We start from the raw sequence: 6,000 nt of genomic DNA on the forward strand, positions 1-6,000 counted from the left end.
GTTTTGTGCATTTTTATGTGTGGTGGGGAGAAATGGGGTGGGAAGACAGAGGATGGGTGCTTGTAGATGAACACCCTGCTCCTGACCTCGCTGAAGGTGCACTTGGCATCTTCCAATGAAGCAAATACAAACCCTAACCAGATTTCACAGTGCCATGGGCATGTTCATCTTTACTTCCAGGACCTCCAGAGCTCTCTACCCCAAAATAGCTACATCTCTCATAATTTCCACTCCCCATCTCCTTTTCCTTGGAGAAGAATCCCACCTGGAAGGTGTCAGCTGAGGCATAACAGCAGATGAAGCTCTGGAGGTGACTGAGCAGCTCTTGCTGGGAAGTTGCAGCATTTTGTCAGTAAAGCCTTAACTGTGGAAAGAGTTCCCCCTCGTGCAGTTGTCTGTCATGCTGTCATATTTCACAGTTCCCTTATCTAAAATGAACCTGGTCTGCCTGTCTTTCCAAGGCTCTGTGGCTGATTATTGCTGCTGTAAGAACTACAGATTCAGTGTTAGGAGCCTGACATAAAAGTGGAACCACTCTAGCTGGTGGGCTGACTGTTTCTTAACCATGCATGCAAGATGGGGATCCAAATTCCCTGGTGACCCCCAAAAGGGTTTGTGTTGGCTGGTCAGAGCTGTCTGGGACTATGGCAATGGATGTTTCTAAAAGAAAGCAGCCACGTGGTGAGCATTTCATGGCAGAGGCTACCTGCAGGTGCCAAAAAATGACACACTAGCAGGGTGGCAAAGATGAGCCTGGGAGTGAGAATTACAGCGTCATGGAGGGCACTACAAAAAGATGCAGCTGTTTTCTCTTAGTGCTGATTTTTGCAAGCAGCAAAGGGACCCAGTTTGGGTCCCACTGGGCTGAGGTAGGACCCAGTGCCTTAAACAGAAATGTCCTTTATAACGTTTGTAAAGCAAAGTCTTGCTCTAAAAAGAAGCCTATTCATTCACACCAGCCTGAGGAGCTTTAACTTTACCAGTCCTTTAACTCATGATTTGGAGAAAGGTTTTGTGCCTTTCTGAGACCTGAAAGGTCTCAGCTCTGCTCCAGAGGAAAATGAGCTCCTTCCTCCCCTGCTTCCAGAGGAGTCCTGGCATGGTCTGCCAGGACCTTTCCTCTGGGCTGCTCTGCAGTAAAGCCTCTGCCTCAGCCTCCTTGCTTCACCTTCGAGGCACCAGCTCATCCAAGATTTGCTCGATGCATGGAAGAGCAATGAGAATTTGACAGATTAACTGAGTTCTCTTCAGTCTAGACTCCCTGTCAAGCCAAATACAATCTTAAAACAAATGACCTACTGCAACAGGCTACTGCTCACGCCTGGATGTTAACAAGAGGAAAGACAAGAGCAGGGAGGTATTTTATCTACTTGCTTTCTTTGGTCCAGTGACGTGAACTTGTGGCTGTTTGTGTAGATCTGATGGTGCAGAATTTTGCCTGCTAGAAGAGCAACCTCATCACTTGGTACGTGCTGTGCCTCCTGTGGGCGTGGGAAACCCATTACTCAGGCACCAGGGTTGTGCCTCTGATTGGAATGCTTTCATCACGTCTGCCTGCAATCATCAATCAGGATTTTTATTTCTTTGCAAGCCAAGAAATAGGTGATGTTGGAAGAACCCCTCTGGAGATACTATTAGCTGAAAGAAGCAAGAAAGAAAACTATGAATACGTTACTAAGCATGTGGGAATGTAATGATTTCAGATCAAAACCTTGGTGTTTTGTAACTCTGTGATGTTTTTATTTTAAATGCTTTAAGAGAATTTTATTGCCAGATCAAAGTGTCCAACACTGGAAAGGCTCTGATGCAAAGCCATGTTGTAAGTAAAAGATACAGAGACAGGAAATTCAACTTTTCCCAGTCTCTTTCCTAAGGAAAGTGCTAGAGTTAGCTACTGGGTGTCCCAAGCTAAGTGGCACCAGGTGATCTCAATCTCAGTAAGAAGAGCCCGCTCCTTAGTGAGAGTATTTCACCCTTGGCCACAGTGAGCACAAGGAGAGGCTTGAGGTTGCCCCAAGCTATGACTCAGCTAAGCTGCAGACACAGAATCTCCAAGCATGGGCTTTTGATGTGGCCAGAAATGCCCACTGGACTACCTGGGACCAGTGTGGCACCAGACAGGCTGGCAGGGCTCCTGAGGGCTCCTGCAGAGCTTTGCCCCTGACTTGGCTGGTGCTGTGCCACAACTGAAGCTGTCAGTCTGCACTCCTGGTGCACTGTCAGTCCTGCCAGGCTCGTTCCTCGCCTCCCTGAGGCTGGCGGGGAGAGCAGTGAGATGTGCAGAGATGGCACAGACCAACATTGTCATTCTTTGCAGTCTCAGAGATGTGCAAAGGGGATGTTAGGCCTCATCACTGTGAGATTAAAATTAAGCAAAGGTGCAAGAGACACCAAAGTAGCCCTGTGGGTAGAAATATTGGTGGGAAGTGCCAGGGAGCTCCACGTGCCTGTGGCTCAGAAGCCAAGAGTGCAGTCGCTGCCTGGCTTGAGCTGGCTCAGACAGCTCTGCAGAGTGCTGAATTATGCTGCCTAGACACGGCCATGGTGACAGCAGTAAAATGTCAGGGACCTGGGCAGCTGAGAGGCTGAGACAGGCTCCTCTCAGTCTGCTGGCTCGAGCTGAGGGACAGGAACAGGGACCCTGCGTGTGAGGAGAAGCAGGCACTGCTACCCTGGCTGTGTGAGGACATGGATGGCATTGCTGACGTGAGGCCCATCTATCCTGGGAGAGCTCTGCTGGTAGGAGATGACCTTTAGGAGTCCTGGTAATCCATTAGGCTATGGAAGGACTCTTGGGATTAATTGCCACCAGCCAAGAAGACGCTCCTTGATCAGCATCAGTCAAAGGCATATTTGATTATCTGATTAGTTTCCAAAATTTGTCAAAAAGATATCTGGAGATCCTGACCTTCCCCAGGAAGGACAAATCCATGAACAGAACAATTTTTTATAAGGATATAAAAATGGCTGTACTCATCTGAACCAAACATCAGCTTTGCTCTTGTTTCTGTCTAACAATGAACAGCAGCAGAAGCTTTTTCTATGGGAAGAGAGGAAACATCTCTCTGTGCCCTTTCACCTTCAGGCTGTAGTACAGTATGCACTTCTTCAGGCAATGTGTAAGCCTTTCTTTTTAATGACTCTTGACAGGTTTTCCTGGTCATGAATATTTTCGGCCCCCATGCAATCCTGTGGCAGTATGTTCCAGTTTAACCGTGTGCAAAATGCTCATTTGCTTGACTCTGCAATTTCAGAGTTTCACGTAATGATCCCTTGTTCTTCTGCTGCAAGAACAGCAAATAATTGTTTCCTACTCACCTTCCCTCTGGCACACTTTGCTACAATTCCAGTTGTCCCCAGATTTTTCTGTGTAGCTGTGCTGTGCTTAATCTACCCAGTGCAGGTAGCAGTGGAGGGATGTGGATGTTGCCATGGGTCAGTAGACTGTGAGTCTGTGTAGCTTACACAGCTGTCTATTCCATGGGACCTCCACTATTGTTGTTGTCCGTGCTGGATACATCAAATGTATCCAGCTTGGATGTGCTTCCCAAGATTACAGCCTATCTCCATTAGATAGGACAGGATTCCAGTTCAAGGAGTCATCCTTTCAGTGCTGGTGTCTGAGATGTGAATGTCTATCAGTGGGACTAAAGGCAGGCTGAAGGCCCAGCTGATATTTGAAGTTTTGGGCTGGATATTGACTGCAAACAGCATCTCAGCATGGGAAATGGATGCTTTGAAAACCCCTAATTTTCAGAAGTCCCTGATGACTCTGAGCTAACCTCTAGCTGACTTTAAAAATGAATCCAGCCTGGAAGGACTCTGCAAACACAGAGCCCATTGTTGCCACCACTTTTCTTTCCTCTAAAACACCAAGAAGAATTAAAGACCCTGGTAGTTTTTTTGGCCCAAACAATCATATTTCATATACAATATAGAGTGCAGGATTAAATTCCTGCTTGCCTGCTTTGGTATTGTCAGAAACAGCTGAAGTCAACAGTTAAATTTGCAGAGCAGAGCCAGCCTCAAAATACTCACAGCTGTCTGTGTTGTCACCCCTAGAGTTAAATGCCTCCAGACAGAGAGGGCAATTCAGGGCTGAACCCATCCTGTGTCTCAGCTGGAGAAGTCAGTCATGAATCATCAGGACTTAATGGATGCTGAGGATTATTTGTGGATGCAGGAGGCAGCATCCAAATTTTCTATCAGAAATGAGCTGATTGCTTTCAATTTTTCTTTCTTGTTGTTTTTTTTTTTTTTCCTGAAATATGCAAATACAGGGAGTTTCCCCTGGCCTCAGAGTTCAGAGAAAGGTTTTTGTGTTAGGACCTTGGTTACATTATGACATTTGATTTGGGAGGGCAGCCTCACCTGGAGCTAAATTTTTGTAAAAGCAAAATACAGACTTACAATGAGGTCACTATGCACTAAAATTTCTGTTTAAATTGTCACCTTTAATTAATTCATTTCATGTATTTGGAAGAATAGCCAGTTCCAGTACAGTCTCTTTGAAGAGATTTTTTCCAAATACAAGACCATTAGACAAATGGTTTCCTTTTATGCCAGCTGATCTTATTTCTCAGAAGAAACAAACACAAGAGAGCTTTTTGTTTCTCCTAATTATGGGCAGGGGAAGGCATTGGGAATGATGTGGTGTCACTGGGCAAGGCATGGCATGTGAGGCAGGCACCTCAGGAGAGGATACTGGAGAAGGACATGGTCTCTAATCATGTAGCACCTTGTTCCTTTGAATAGAGCAGAGAAACTGTGGGTGGAAAAGGGCCCATTGGTTCTGTGGTCCATCTTTATTCTGCCTGGTCTGGAGTCATCCTGGTGTATTCTCCAGTGGTTTTGTCCCTTCCAGTTGCAGGGTTATGTCCATTTCCATCAGTTTTAAGACTGCTTCTTCACTGGCTTCTCCCATTTGTCTCAGATTAATTTGATTTCATCTTACCCTGACAGTGATTTTTTTCTTCCTTTCTCTAAAGAAAAATCCAAACAGAACCATTTAGGAGCCTATACTGGCAGAAAAGATGGGATAAGAAGGCTATTAAAGCACTGGAATAACCGCAGAGTGAGCTCAAAACAAACGTCAGGGAAGCAGAGATTATTCCTGTGACCTTCTCTCAGGCCATCTTTGTCTTGAGTACTTCCTAAATTCCACTCAGCTGTGGTGGGCGAGTGCCTCATCACTCCTCACACATCAGCAGTGTTTACCAAGCACCAGTGCGGCTCAGATGGTTGGCAGAAGGTCTTGGAAGTAAAACAACGGCCCTCCATCACGGCAGCATCCTGGAGTAGGGGTGGCATCCTCGATGCTAAGGTGGCATCAAAAAACACTGACTTCCACCAGGAGCAGAACACCCTCATTTGTTACAAGAAAGAAAAACAACCTCTTTAGCCACATCAGTGAAGTGATGGCCAAGTGTTCTCTTTAATCCTCCTTAATCATGGGGTTGCTGATTAACATTTGAATAGAGCTTCTAATTAGAAAGAAGAGACAGACAAACTCACCCTGCTGAGGAGGTGAATTCTCAGCTCCTTCCACTCGTTCCTGCATATGCTGCCCTGATTAGGGCTTGAATGGGACAATGATTAAAGAGGCCACTGCCACTCTGCAACCTCTCAGTACCAGAGCTACGTTCGAGGATTTATTTTCAACCGAGACTCGAATAAATGTTTTGCAAATGTGAGCCACTCCTGCGGAATGGGAAGAGCTTTTAAACACTTCTGAAGCGCTATTCCATCTTGTTCCTGGTTTTATCACACTGATCTCCGCCTCCGTAGAACATACCCTGTTTGACCATAATGTATTTCAATTAGGATTGTGGTTTAAGTATATGTATTTCACTTGTTCATCTCTTTCATTTTTCAAAAAGCAGCTGAAGCTTGGTGAAAACCTGGAAAGTGTGCTATTGAAAAATCACTTCTACTTGGTGTTTTTTTGAAGTTCTTCCATCCATCATATAATTTCTTTGGCTTATTAATTTGCATTAGGCC

This window comes from Aphelocoma coerulescens, chromosome 10 (assembly GCF_041296385.1).
Source record: "Aphelocoma coerulescens isolate FSJ_1873_10779 chromosome 10, UR_Acoe_1.0, whole genome shotgun sequence".
NCBI classification, from domain to species: domain Eukaryota; kingdom Metazoa; phylum Chordata; class Aves; order Passeriformes; family Corvidae; genus Aphelocoma; species Aphelocoma coerulescens.